This window comes from Macaca mulatta, chromosome 3 (genome assembly GCF_049350105.2).
Source record: "Macaca mulatta isolate MMU2019108-1 chromosome 3, T2T-MMU8v2.0, whole genome shotgun sequence".
Lineage (NCBI taxonomy): Eukaryota > Metazoa > Chordata > Mammalia > Primates > Cercopithecidae > Macaca > Macaca mulatta.
In genome coordinates, this window is record NC_133408.1 from 170558608 (window position 1) to 170573952 (window position 15345).

At 39.7% G+C, this 15345-nt stretch overlaps 1 protein-coding gene across 1 annotated transcript in view; it reads right to left on the minus strand.

Moving 5' to 3' along the window:
* Positions 1-4472: 4472 nt before the first annotated feature.
* Positions 4473-15345, minus strand: part of LOC708686 (uncharacterized) — a 255606-nt gene continuing 244733 nt past the window's right edge. Inside the window, exon 9 of the transcript XR_013415564.1 lies at positions 4473-4596. The gene's annotated coding sequence lies outside the window, so the exon portion shown is untranslated. The remainder of the gene's footprint in view (positions 4597-15345) is intronic.

The following is a 15345-nucleotide window of genomic DNA, read 5'->3' on the forward strand; positions in this document are numbered from 1 at the left end:
ACTTAGCCGAGAGGAAGGCATTTTTGTCCTTTCCCACTTCCTGCTGAATGCCTGGAATGGGAAATGATGGCTCATACTTCTGCAGCCATCTTGGACCACAAAGTAACACTGAGGATGGAAGCCAAATACTGAATATAGGACATATAGGAATCTGGTCCCTGTACAAACCATGGAGAGAGTTCATGGGCCCCAGATTATCCACAGCAGAACTTCTGTGAAACAAAAACTTCTAACTTGTTTAAATCACTGTTGATATGGGTTTTTCTGTTAAATGCAGCAACTCATTTCCTAATTGATACAATGCTATTTGTACAGAAGCTTCACATTTCTTTCTTTTTTTTTTTTTCTGAGACTAAGTCTCTCTCTGTTGCCCAGGTTGGAGTGCAGTGGCATGATCTTGGCTTATTGCAACCTCCACCTCCTGGGTTCAAGTGATTCTCCTGCCTCAGCCTCCCAAGTAGCTGGGATTACAGGCACCCACCACCACACCCTAATTTTTGTATTTTTTTTTCTAATTTTTGTATTTTTAGTAGAGACAGGGTTTCACCATGTTGGCCAGGTTGGTCTCAAACTCCTGACCTCAAGTGATCCACCCACCTTGACCTCCCAAAAGTGTTGGGATTACAGGCATGAGCCACCGCGCCTGGCCAGAAGCTCCAGATTTCTGCCATCAAATATATCACATTTTATCAACCCTGAGACACATCTTTTCTTACAATGCAGTCTCTCTGGAATCAGTATCATTTAATATGTCATAGTTAAATTACTTTTTTATTGAGGTAAAATTTATATAACATAAAATTCATCATTTTAGCCATTTAAAATCATACAATTCATGACTTTTGGTACATTCACAATATTGTGTAACTACCATCACTGCCTAATTCCAGAACAGGAAATTCTGTACCAGTTAAGTAGTCACTCCCCATCCCCTGTCCTCCCAGCCCCTGACAACCATTAATCTGCTTTTTGGCTGTCTCGATTTGCCTATTCTGGACATTTCATATAAATTAATTAATACAACATGTGGTCTTTTGTTACTGGCTTCTTTCACTTGGAATAAGGTTTTCAAAGTCCACCCACGTTGTAGCATCAGTCAGTCAGTCCTTCATTCCTTCAATGGCTGAATAATATTCTGTTGTACATTATTCAGCCCTAACGATGGTTGTATAATGCATTCGAACATTACACCACATTTCATTTATTCATTCAATTGATGCACATTCAGATTGCTTTCACATTCTGGCTGTAAAGAATAATGCTGTTTGAATATTCATGTACAGACAGTCCCTAACACATGATGGCTTAACTTACGATTTTTCAACTTTATAGTGGTGCAAAAATGATGTGCATTCAGTAGAAACCATACTTCAAGTACCCATATGACCATTCTGCTTTTTACTTTCAGTACAATAGTCAATAAATTACATGAGATATTCAATACTTTATTATAAAATAGGCTTTGTCTTAGACCAGGGATGTCCAGTCTTTTGGCTTCCCTGGGCCACATTGGAAGAAGAAGAATTGTCTTGGGCCACATATAAATTACACTAGCACTAATGATAGCTGATGAGCTAAAAATAAATCACCAAAAAGTCTCATAATGTTTTAACAAAGTTGACAAGTTTGCGTTGCGCTGCATTCAAAGCTATTCCTGGGCTTTAGCAGCCCACAGGCCATGGGTTGGACAAGCTTGTATTAGACGATTTTGCCCAACAGTAGGCTAATATAAATGTTCTGCGCATGTTTAAGTTACATTAGGTTACGCTATGATGTTTGGTAGGTTAGGTGTATTAAATGCATTTTCAACTTGTGATATTTTCAACTTAGAGTGGGTTTATCATCAGGATGTAACCCCATCACAAGTCGAGGAGCACGTGTACAGAGTTTTTTTGACTATGCATGTTTCTCTTAAGTTACACTAAGGAGTGAAATTTCTGGGTCATATGGTTGCTTTATGTTTAACGTTTTGAGGACCTGTCAAAGTATTTTCCAGAGTGGCTGTACTATGTACATTTCCAGTAGTAATGTACCAGGGTTCCAATATTTACACATCCTCAACGCTTAGGATGTTTTCATTCTTCCCAACCTAGTAGGTGTGAACCACATTTTCTTTATCCATTCCCCAGCACTCGATGGACATTTGGGTTGTTCCCACCTTTTTACTATTATAAACAACGCTGCAAATAATACCGTGAACAACTGTACAACACAGGTGTGTGTTCAGACATTTTGTTTGAACGTATGTTCTTCAGTCTTTTGGGTATATAACTAAGAATGGAATGGCTGGGTCATATGGTAATTCTGTGTTTATTTTTTGAGGAACTGCAAAACTGGTTTTTACAGTGGCTGCATCATTTTACATCTCTACCAGCAGTGGGATTCCTGCCGACTCTCATCAACAGGCAATGAAAAGTGATAAGCACATATTCTTTGACTCTCATTTCATTTTGCCTCTTTTATTTGGAAATTTAAATAATAGAAATCGACAAAGAGGAGAGTAAGCATTTTTATATTTACCACCCAGAAATGAACAACATTAATGCTCTGTTTGGGCTTCAGATATTTTTAATTAAATAGAACATAACAGATTAAAAAACCTAAGCCCCCTTTTCCCCATTACCCCACCTATTATGTGGCCCCCTCTCCAGCAATAATCATTATCACAACTTGGTATCTATCCTTCTAGACTATATCTTATTAGTATTACAAATATTACAAATACATTACATATCTGAACGTGTTCTTTAAACTTTAAGTATGTGCTATCATACTGTTTTCATCCTGCAACTTGCCTTTTTTCTAAAAAGAGCTTTATTGAGATATGTAACTGGCACACAATAAACTGCACATATTTAATGCATAGTCGGATGAGTTTGGACATACGCCTACATCCATGAAGCCATCACCACAGTCAAGTTAACAGACATAACTGTAAGCTCCAAAGTTTCCTTGTGTCCCTTTATTTTGGGATATGTGCATGGATGGTGAAAACATTTGACACAAACTGTCATATTTAATAAATTTTAAAGTGTATACTACAGCACTGTTGACTGTGTATTAATACGATGCTAAATAGATCTCTTCAACTAATTCATTTTGCATCACTGAAACTTTATATCAATTAAACAACTCTCCATTTTCCTCTCCCCTGAAACATGCCTTTTAAAATAAATAGTTTTTTTTCTGAAGTCTCTCCAGTGATGTGCTAGTAGATGTTTAACAAGCAGCTCCTGTGGAGAGGGGATGATTTGTGGCTTTTGCTAATTTCCATGTTGTAAATACTGCTAACATAGCTTATACCAAGCTATAGATGTAACATCAACCAGCTCACAAAACTGAAATGTTAGCATTTAGTTCTCATGAGCTAGCTTCAGTGTGCCACTAAATCCGTCCCTATTGATGTTGAGATCTGAGTTTTTCTTTTTATTTTTTATATCCTTAAGACTGTATCACAGTGTTTTTATCCATCACCCTATTGATGGACGTCTAGAGTATGTCTAGGCCTTCACTGTTACAAAATGGTGCTACAGTAAACATTCTTCTGCATAGCCCTTGTGTGCAGAAGGTATGTTTACTAGATGTGGAAACACTGTTCTCTGAAGTAGTTGCCCAGTTCACCCACTTCACAAGCAGTATGTGAGAGATCCCATTTCCCCACAACCTTGGCAATACTTGGTCTTGTCAGACTTGCTTTTGCCCATCTAAAGGTTATAATTCCATTTGTTTATTTATTTAATTCTATTTATTTATTTTTTATTTATTATTTTTTTTGAGACAGTCTCTCACTCTGTCGCCCAGGCTGGAATGCAGTGGTATGATCTCGGCTCACTGCAGGCTCCACCTCACAGGTTCATGCCATTCTCCTGCCTCAGCCTCCTGAGTAGCTGAGACTACAGGCACCCGCCACCACACCCAGCTACTTTTTTGTATTTTTAGTAGAGACAGGGTTTCACCGTGTTAGCCAGGATGGTCTCGATCTCTTGACCTCGTGATCCACCCGCCTCAGCCTCCCAAAGTGCTGGGATTACAGGCATGAGCCACTAAGCCTGGCCAATTCCATTGATTTTTTAACATAGTTGTCCCTCACCGTGAGATCCAGTAACTATTCATAATTACCTATACGTTTATAATTTCATTTTCCCCCATTTAATTCCAGTATTTATCTGTCTCTAGTTGATTATAATGAATACAAGAGGCTGTTGTGGAGTATCAATGCCAGACCCCAAATAAAGACAACATGGCTACGTAGCTTCTCTCTGAATTTAAGAGAAATGTATAGCTTTAATTTGGGAATTTAGAAATAGAAGCTAAGGTGTGTGTAAGACTACATTGGTTATTATAGCCTTTACCTGCAAGCAACAAAGAACCACAGTAACCGTGACTTAAACAAGTGTGATGGGTGTTTATTTCAAGCAATAAGAAGTCAGAAGCTAGTAAAGGAGGCAGTGGTGCCATCCTGGACCCAGGCTCCTGCCATCCTTCTCTGCCACCCTTAGCTGTAGGCTGTAATTCTCATGCTCCTCATCTCACGCTTGCAAGATGGCTGCCGCAGCTCTAGGCTTCATATCAGCACTCAAGGCAGAAGGAGCAGTGCTTGAGTAGAAACACAACAGCGTTCACGTAAATACCTAGAAGCCTTTTGTCAGCATCACTAACCAGACCTGTGTCCCAGGCCACCTGATGTATTAGGCAAGTATTTAATGGGATATATTTTTTCTCATCCTCTGAACAAAATTGTATTCTGTTAGGATGGGAAACAGGAAGACGGGAATTATCTGCAACAAGAGTTATTTGGAATGCGGTTTTTCATAGTAGCATCAAATTGAGTGAATACTGGGAAATTATTCAGAGATATATACCATCCAAACCAAGAACAACCACCACAGAACACACAGTCGTCACATTCCATTGCTCTATAGGCTGCTGTTTTGTTATTTTACATTATCTATTAGATATCTAAATTTCACTTCTCTTTGTTCCTTTTTGCCAATTCAAAAAGAATTTAAAGTGTTAGAATGGACAAATACTAATGAGGCACATGTTATCTAATGATGAGTTTTAAGGCATTCCTTGTGCCATGAACATGAAGAAAACAGAATCATTATAGGCTCTAGGGTGCGGTAGAGATGCACATGGGACTAAAACAACTTGCATTGGTCATTTACTGTTTTGTTTGTAGGACAAGTCTCTTTTAATGTCTCATATTATTGACATAACTCATGAATTCTTTTTTCCAGAGTTGATGACACTTAATATGTGCAGGCAGGACCGAAAAAAGGTGTGGTGCCTTCCAGCTCACAAATCAAAGGTGAGTCATGAGAATGCTGTCCATTAAACAGGAAGGAGGAGAATTGGATATGGAAGTAGGACATGCATTAGATTCCACAGCAATTAGGCTTTTCTATAAAAGAAGCATCTGCTTTTGGAACTTGAAAGTAGAATAAAAGAGGAGCATTTAAAGGAGTTCTTGAAGAAGGCACACCAGGGTACTTGACTAATGGTAGTTAGCTAACGAATACCTCCTGTAATAAAACCTGAACTGTGGAAGGGAATCATTGATCAACTTCCTAGGAACACCCTGTCACTGTACTGTACCTGCAGTGTATCAGCATTCGGACACAAAGAGAGTGGGTGTGCAGGTGTGTGTCTGTGTCATTTGGTTATATTCATTTACTGCAGTTTCCATTTTATACATTATTCTACTATAGGTCAGAGAAGCAAAGAGTCATCTACTATCAGGGGCTTGTTTTACATTTTACATGCCCAGTGGAAGGATTTCCCTTCTAACTTTGCTAGATTCTAAGCCTGAAATGAGAGGAAAAAAACACTTGAACTATCGTTTAAGTTCCATATCCAAGTCTGATCTATTCCATAGGAGTTTTTAAAAAGAAGACAATGTAACTCTATATCCTGAAGCAGCATGGCAGCAAATCAAGGAACAAAACTTAAATCTACTGTCCCTCTTTTTCCCACTGCTCTCTACCTTGTAGGGTAACAGAGAAACTTTGATGGGATGTTCAACTTCAGTAATTTTGACTCCTTTTATTAGGAAATAATATTTTCCTTATAATATATAACTGAAGTATTTTCTCCATTGTGATTTTCCTTATGTCTGAGGACACAGAGATCCTTGGAAGTCAGGCAGAGATGAGTTCAAATCCTGACCCTGCCACTTAGTAGCTGTGCAACCCTGACTGCATTAGTCAGCCTTGGCAAATCTCCATATCTTAACCTGAAAATGGGGATAATACTTTATGTGTTTTGCAGAGTTTGTTGTGAACATTGAGTGAGATTAGGTAAAGTGCCTAGCACCATGCCTGGAATTACTGAGTGTTTAAATGCAAACTGCAGATTAGTAGGATTTGATCTGTGACTTAACTTCATATACTTTTTTAGGAAAACATGTATTTTGTCACATAAGGCAAGTACTTGATTATTAACAAGAATGGTCTTCCTCAACATTGTGGAAGCAGTGCACACCTCAACAACTGTGCACCGCCTTCATGTTTGTGCACATGTACTTATGGAAGGGAGCTAGACACTCTCACCTTCATCAAGTTGCTGTGCAGGTGAAATGATAGTTAGAATTTCATACCTGACACATGGGGGACTTAGCAGATGTTAGCTCCCTTCCACTGTGTCCCCTACTTAATCGAATCACTCTGTACTTCCATAAGTGTATCTTTTCTCTTAGAAGGGCCATCGAGAGGTAGGGGCAGAGGAATGGTTCTGGGGCCAGGGATCTTCCTCCAGGGCCCTTGAAGTCAGACTCTTACCTTGTTTTGGATGATCACTAAGCTATCTGGATTAACCCAGCTAAGAGATACAATGGCTCTCTCCATTTCACAGATTAACAGGACCAGAAAATCAATATGAAGAAAGCATTTACTGAGTGTCATCACCAAGATGGCAAAATAGAAGGCAACCTGCTCATATCCCCCAACTACAATATGGGTACAAGAATTTTTGTACCCATCTACAGTTGAAAGTTCATCAGTGGGAGCCTCAGGATTCAGGTAGGAGTTTGTGAAACCCTCAGAGGGCCCAAGACCTAGGAGGGTTGTTTTGAAAGTACAGACCAACACCCAGGTCAGCTGATCTGGTGAGCTTGCTTCCAGGTTCATGCCTGGAAATGGCCAAGAAACTTTCTGCATGGATAGGATCATTCCCCAACTACAGGAGGAGGGGCAAGAACTGAGACTGGGACCTCTTGGGATCTGCTGTTGGCTACAGCCCTGTTTGGCCTTGAGCTTGCAACCAGAACTATCTGCCAAGGAGTCTAGAAGGAATTGTGCATACTAGTGCCTTGGCAGAAAGACTCATTTGCCCACTGACATCAGTCTCAGCAGTGAACCTGGAAGTGGCCCTGTGGCTCTGCTCCAGCCTTTCTCAGCTGATGTCTCAGTTCAGAGGTGCTCATGTAAGGACCCAGAAGGAGACTTGCCCATATCCCACAACCCAAAAGCCTGACTGTCCCCAACACACTTGCCAACCTCTATCTCATAGCACATCCCAAGTAGACTCAGTCTCAGCTGCACCCTGCCCTCTGCAGCAACCAGGGAACTATCCTATTTGTGCTGAGACCTGCTGGGAGATGTGTACTTGTCTGGCCCAACAAGACGGGCTCTTTAGCTTCCATCCTTTAGCAGATCCCAAGGAGACCCAGACTCAGCTCCAGCCCCTCCTACTGTAGACAAGAAACTATCTTATTTGTGAGACACTTGCTAGGTGATATAAACTCCTCTGAGCTGAGACTGGGCTCTCCAGTCTCTCATAGCAGATTCCACGGGGCCCAGTCTCAGCTCTAGCCCCTACTGCTGCAGTCTAGGAACTACCCAACTCATACCAGCTGGGTGATGCGTGTTCATCTGAGACAATGAGATAGGCCCACCAGCTGCTTCTCACAGTAGTTCCTGAAGTGGTCCAGTCTCAACTCCATCTCCTCTTGCTGCAGTTGAGAACTGCAGAGATCTGGTAGGAGACACACTTGTCTGGGCCACAAGGACGGTTTTCTGGACTTGGGTCCCTCAGTCCAGTATCTGCCTGGGGTCTTCCCTAAGTCCATCTGGGCTGGAAAGCCATGTCAACCTCAGAGTCCTCATGAAACTCATGGCTAGCCTGAACTTGGAGTGTCCTCTAGTGCTGAGATGGCTGCAGTGATCACAGGCTCAGGGAACACAACAGTCAGTCAGGTTAGAATCCAGAAGACCCTCTGAAGGACAGGCACAAACAAAGCCAGAATGCAAAGACTAAAATAAATACCTAATTCCTAAATATGCAGACATTGTTGTACTTCTACAAGCATCAGAAACATTCAGGGAAATATGACCTCACAAATGAGTTAAACAAGATGCCAGAGACCAACGCTACAGTGATAGAGATGTGTGATCTCTCAAATAATTCAAAATAGCTGCTTTAAGGAGACTCAATGAAATTCCAGAAAACAGAAAATCAATTCAGAAATGTATCAGAAAAATTTAATAGAGACATTGAAAAATTTTAAAAAACTAAACAAAAAATCCTGGAGCCGAAAAATACAATAAATGAAACGAAAAATGCAATATAGAGCATCAATAGCAGAATTAATCAGTGAGAGATTATTTTAATATACTCAGAGAAGAAAAAAGAAAAAGGAATACAAAGAATGAACAAAGCTTACAGTATCTATGAGACAACATCAAAAAATAAAATATTCACTATTGGAATTAAAGTAAGAACTTAGAAAGACAAAGGGGTAGAAAGCTTATTCAAAATAATAACAGAAAGCTTTCCAACCCTGGAGAAAGATACAAATACCCAAGCCAGGAAGAGCAAAGATCACCAATCAGATTCAACCCAAATAAGAATATCCCAAGACATATTACATTGAACTTGCAAAAATGAAAGACAAAGAGAGGATTCTAAAAGGAGCAAAAGAAAAGAGGCAAATAACATGTAAGGGAGATCCAGTACTCCTGGCATCAGACTTCTCAGCAGAAACTTTTCAGGCCAGGAGGGAGACGATAATATTGAGAGTGTTGTAGGAAAAAAAATCACCAACCAAGAATACTGTATCAAGAAAAGTTCTTCAGAAATGGAGAGACAAAGACTGTCCCAGACAGACTTTATATTTATAGCAACCAGAACTATCCCACAAAAAATGCTAAAGGAAATTCTTCAAACTGAAAGAAAAGGACTCTAATGTAATTATTATAGTAATATTGCAATTGTGATAATTAAACCACTTATATCTTTGGTCAGAAGACTAAAAGCCAAAACTATTAAAATAATAATGAAAATAACTTGTTAAGAGACAGGCAATAAAAAAGGGTAATTGGTGACATCAAAAATTGTAAATGTGGAGGAAGAAGGGAGTTAATCTGTTTGGGATTTTTGTTTTTGTCTTTGCTTTTTTATGATCAAAATTAAGTTGGTATCAGTTTAAAATACCTGTTATAACTATAGAATGTGTTTTGTAAGCTTAATGGTAACTACAAAGCTAAAACCTATAACAGATAGACTAAAAATAAAAAGTAACAAATTAAAACATACTACTAGAGAAAAATCACTTAACTGCAAAGAAAGACAAAGAAAGGAAGAGAGGAGTTACATAAAACTAGTAAACAAGTAACAAAATGGCAGCAGTGAGGCCTTATCTATCAATAGTAACACTGAATGTAAATGGACTAAATTCTCCAATTAAAAAAACAAAGAGTAGCACATGGATTAAAAAACAAGACCCAACAATATGCTGTCTACAAGAAACTCACTTCACCTGTAAAGATACACATGGAGAATGGCGGGAACCCGGGAGGCGGAGCTTGCAGTGAGCCGAGATCGCGCCACTGCACTCCAGCCTGGGCAACAGCGTGAGACTCCGTCTCAAAAAAAAAAAAAAAAAATACACATAGACTGAAAGTGAAGGGATAGAAAGATGATATCCCATGCAATGGAAACCGTAAAAGAACAGGAGTAACTATATAAGCTAAAATAGACTTTAAAAACTGTGAAAAGAGATAAATAAGGTTATTATATAATGATTAAGAGGTCAATTCAGCGAGAGGATGTAACAAGAGTAAATATATATCCACCCAACACCAGAACACCCACATATGCAAAGCAAATATTAATAGAGCTAAAAGGAGAGATAAACTGTAGTGCACCAGTAAGAGGGGATTTCAACATCCTACTTTTGACAATGGAAAGATCATCCAGGCAGAAAATTAACAAAGAAAAATCAGAGTGAAACTGTACACCAAATGGACCTAATAGACATTTACAGAATATTTCACCCAACTTCTACAGAATACACATTCTTCATCAGCACATGGAACATTTTCCAGGACAGACTATATGTTGGGCCATGAAACAAGTCTCAACAAATACAAAAAAGTGGAAATTATATCAAGTATCTTTTCTGACCACAATAAATAAAATGAAGAATGTTAAAAACTGTACAAATACATGGAAATTAAACAGCATGCTTCCAGACAACCAATTGGTCAGTGAAGAAACTAAGAAGGAAATTTAGAAATTTCTTAAAAAAATAAAAATGGAAACAAACATACAAGAATCTATAGGATACAGAAAAAGTAGTACTAATGTGGAATTTTATAGCAGTAAATATCCATATTATTAAAAAGAGACTCAAAATAAACAACCTAACTATGCACATCCAGCAACTAGAAAAGCAAGAACAAACCAAACCCAAATTTAGTAAAAGGAAATAAATAATAAAGATCAGAGCAGAAATAAATGAAATGAGACTAAAAAAAATTACAAAAGATCAACAAAAAGTTGGTTTCTTGAAAAGATAAACAAAATTGATAAACCTTTAGCTAGACTAAGATAAAAATAAAGAAGACCCAAACAAATAAAATCAGAGACAAAAAAGGAAACATTACAACTAATACCACAGAAATACAAAGAATCATTAGACTACCATGAACAACTATACACAAACTGAAATATCTAGAAGAAATGGATAAACTCCTGAACACATACTCTACCATGATTGAACCATGAAGAAATAGAAAATCTAAACAGACCAATGACAAGTCATGAGATCAAAGCTACAATAAAAAGTCTCCCCTCAAAACTTGGGACCTGCCAGATTCACTTCTGAATTCTAGCAAACACTTAAGGAAGACCTAATACCAATTCTACTCAAATTATTTTAAATAAGTGAAGAGGAGAGAAACTCATTCTACCAGGCCAGCATTATCCTGATACCAAAACCAGACAAACACACTAGCAAAAACAAAAAAGAAAAGAAAAAACTAATTGTGGGCCAATATCCCTGATGAACATACATGTAAAAATCCTCCACAAAATACTAGCAAACAGAATTCAAAAACATTAAAAAGATCTTTCACCATGATCAAGTGCATTCATCTCAGGGATGCAAGGATGGTTCAACATATGCAAATCAATAAATATGATACATCACATCAACAGAACAAAGGACAAAAACCATGTGATTATTTCAATGAATGTTGAAAAAACATTCAGTTAAATTCAATGTCCCTTCATGAAAAAAAGCCCTCAACAAACTTGGTATAAAAAGAACATACCTCAGGCTAGGCACAGTGGCTCAGGCCTGTAATTCCAGCATTTTGGGAGGGTGAGACAGGTGGATCACTTGAAGTCAGGAGTTCAAGACCACCCTGGCCAATGTGGTGAAACCCTGTGATATGGTTTGGCTGTGTAACCCACCCAAATCTCAACTTGAATTGTATCTCCCAGAATTCCCACATGTTGTGAGAGAGACCCAGTAAGAGGTAACTGCGTCATGGGGGCCGTCTTTCCTGTCCTATTCTGATGATAGTGAGTAAGTCTTGTGAGATCTGATGGGTTTATTAGGGGTTTCTGCTTCCTTCTTATTTTTCTCTTGCCACCACCACGTAAGAAGTGCCTTTCACCTCCTGCCATGATTCTGAGGCCTCCCAAGCCATGTGGAACTGTAAGTCCAATTAAACCTCTGTTTGTTCCCAGTTTTGGGTATGTCTTTATCAGCAGCATGAAAACGAACTAATACAGTAAATTGGTACCAGTAGAGTAGGGCATTGCTGAAAAGATACCTGAAAATGTGGAAGTGACTTTGGAACTGGGTAACAGGCAGAGGTTAGAACAGTTTGGAGAACTCAGAATAAGACAGGAAAATGTGGAAAAGTTTGGAGCCTCCTAGAAGCTTTGACAAAAATGCTGATAGTGATATGAACAATAAGGTGCAGGCAAAGGTGGTCTCAGATGGAGATGAGGAACTTGTTGGGAACTAGAGCAAAGGTGACTCTTGTTATGTTTTAGCAAAGAGACTGGTGGCATTTTGCCCCTGGTCCTGGAGAGTTGTGGAAATTTTGAACTTGAGAGAGATGATTTAGGGTATCTGGTGGAAGAAATTTCTAAGCAGCAAACATTCAAAAATGTGACTTGGGTGCTGTTAAAAAGCATTCCATCTTAAAAGGGAAACACAGCATAAAAGTTCAGAAAATTTACAGCCTGATGATGTAGTAGAAAAGATAAAACAATTTTTTGAGGAGAAATTCAAGCTGGCTGCAGAAATTTGCATAAATAGCAAGGAGCCTCATATTAATCCCCAAGACCATGGGTAAAGTGTCTCTCCAGGCCATGTCAGAGACCATCACAGCAGCTGTTCCCATCACAGGCCTGGAGGCCCAGGAGGAAAAAGTGGTTTTGTGGGCCAGACCCAGGGGGGGTACCCATGCTGGTGCCCTGTGTCCCAGCCACTCCAGCCGTGGCTGAAAGGGGCCAACAAAGAGCACAGGCTGTGGCTTCAGAGGGTTGAAACCCCAAGCCTTGGTAGCTTCTGCATGGTGTTGAGCTTGTGGGTACACAGAATGGAGGTTTGGGAACCTTGGCCTAGATTTCAGAAGATGAATGGAAATGGCTGGATGTCCAGGCAAAAGTTTGCTGCAGGGGTGGAGCCCTCATGCAGAACCTTTGCTAGGATGGTGTGGAAGGGAAATGTGGGGTCAGAGCCCCCACATAGAATCCCTACTAGGGCACTGCCTACTGGAGCTATGAGAAGAGAGCCACTGTACTCCAGATATCAGAATGGTAGATCCACCAACAGCTTGCACCGTGCACCTGGAAAAGCTGCAGACACTCAATGTCAGCCCATGAAAGCAGCCAGGAGGGAGGTTGTACCCTGCAAATCCACAGGGGTGGAGCTGCCCAAGACCATGGAAATCTACCTGTTACATCAGCGTGACCTGGATGTGAGACCTGGAGTTAAAGGAGATCATTTTGAAGCTTTAAAATTTGACTGCCCCACTGCATTTTGGACTTGCATGGGACCTGTAATCATTTGTTTTGGTCAGTTTCTCCCAATTGGAATGGCTGTATTTACCCAATACCTGTACCTACATTGTATCTAGGAAGTAACTACCTTGTTTTTGATTTTACAGGCTCACAGGCAGGAGGGACTAGCCTTGTTTTAGATGAGACTTTGGACTGTGGACTTTTGGGTTAATGCTGAAATGAGTTAAGACTTTGGGGGACTGTTGGGAAGGCATGATTGGTTTTGAAATGTGAGGACATGAGATTTGGAGGAGCCAGAGGCAGAATGATGTGGTTTGGCTGTGTCCTCACCCAAATCTCAACTTGAATTGTATCTCCCAGAATTCTCATGTGTTGTGGGAGGGACCCAGTGGGAGGTAACTGAATCATGGGGGCTGGTCTTTCCCATGCTATTCTTATGATAGTGAATAAGTCTCATGAGATCTGATGGGTTTATCAGGGGTTTCTGTTTTTGCTTCTTCCCCAGTTTTCTCTTGCTGCTGCCATGTAAGAAGTGCCTTTTGCCTCCTGCCACGATTCTGAGGCCTCCCCAGCCATGTGGAACTGTAAGTCCAATTAAATCTCTTCTTGTTGCCAGTTTTGGGTATGTCTTTTATCAGCAGCGCGAAAATGAACTAATACAGTAAAAGAGAACCCTAATACAACTTGTCTCTACGAAAACAACACAAAAAAAAGAGCGAGGGATGGTGGTGCACATCTGTAGTCCCGGATACTTGGGTGGCTGAGGCAGGAGAATTGCTTGAACCTGGGAGGTGGAGGTTGCAGTGAGCCGAGATCACACCACTGCACTCCCAGCCTGGGTAGCAGAGCAAGACTCCATCTTAAAAAATAAAAGAAACAGAAAAAGAAGAAATAAAGAAATAAAGAAAGAAAGAAGGAAAGAAGGAAAGAGAAAGAAAGAGAAAGAAAGGGAAAGAGAGAGAGGAAGGAAAGGAAAGACAGGAAAGACAGGAAGGAAAGGAAATACCTCAGCGTGATAAGGGCTGCTGCATATAAGAATCCTACAGCTAATATTAAATGGGAAAGTGGAAAGCCTTTGCACTAAGAACTAGAATAAGACAAGGATGCCCACTTTCACTGCTTTTATTCAACACAGTACTAGCCAAAGCAATTAGTCAAGAGAAGGAAATAAAGGGCATGCAGATTAGAGAGGAAGAAGTTGAATTATCCTTGTTTTCAAACAACTTGATCTTATATTTAGGAAAACCTAGAGTCCACCAAAAAAACCTATTAGAGGTGACAAATTCAGCAAAGTTGCAGGATATAAAATCAACATACAAAAATCAGTAAAATTTCTGTATACCAGCAGCCAACAATCTGCAAAAGAAACCAATAAAGTAATCTTACAACATCTACAAATAAAATACCTAGGAATAAATTTAGGAGGTAGAAGACTTCGACAAGGAAAACTACAAAACATCCATTAAAGAAGTTGAGGAGGATAAAAAGAAAGGGAAAGACATCCCATGTTCACTTTTCAGAAGAATTAATATTGTTAAAATGACAATACTACCCAAAGCAATATATAGATTTGATGCAATTCCTATAAAAATACCAATGACAATTCTTCACAGAAATAGAAAAAAAATCCTAAAATAAATATGAAACCACAAAAGATCCCAAATATCCAAAGCAATCCTGAGCAAAAAGAACAAAACTGGAGGCATCACTTTACCTGACAGGTCGGACACAGTGGCTCACTCCTGTATTCCCAGCACTTTTGGGAGGCCTAGGTGGGTGGATTGATTTAAGCCAGGAGTTTGAGACCAGTCTGGCAAACATGGCGAAACCCTGTCTCTACTAAAAATACAAAAATTAGCTGGGCATGGTGGTGGGCCCCTGTAATCCCAGCTACTCGGGAGGCTGAGGCAGGAGAATCACTTGAACCCGGGAGGCAGAGGTTGCAGTGAGTTGAGATTGCATCACTGCAGTCTAGCCTGGGCATCAGAGAGTGACCCTGTCTCAAAACACAAACAGACAAACAAATTATACTACAGAGCTATAGTAGCCAAAAAAGCATGGTGCTGGTATAAAAACAGACAC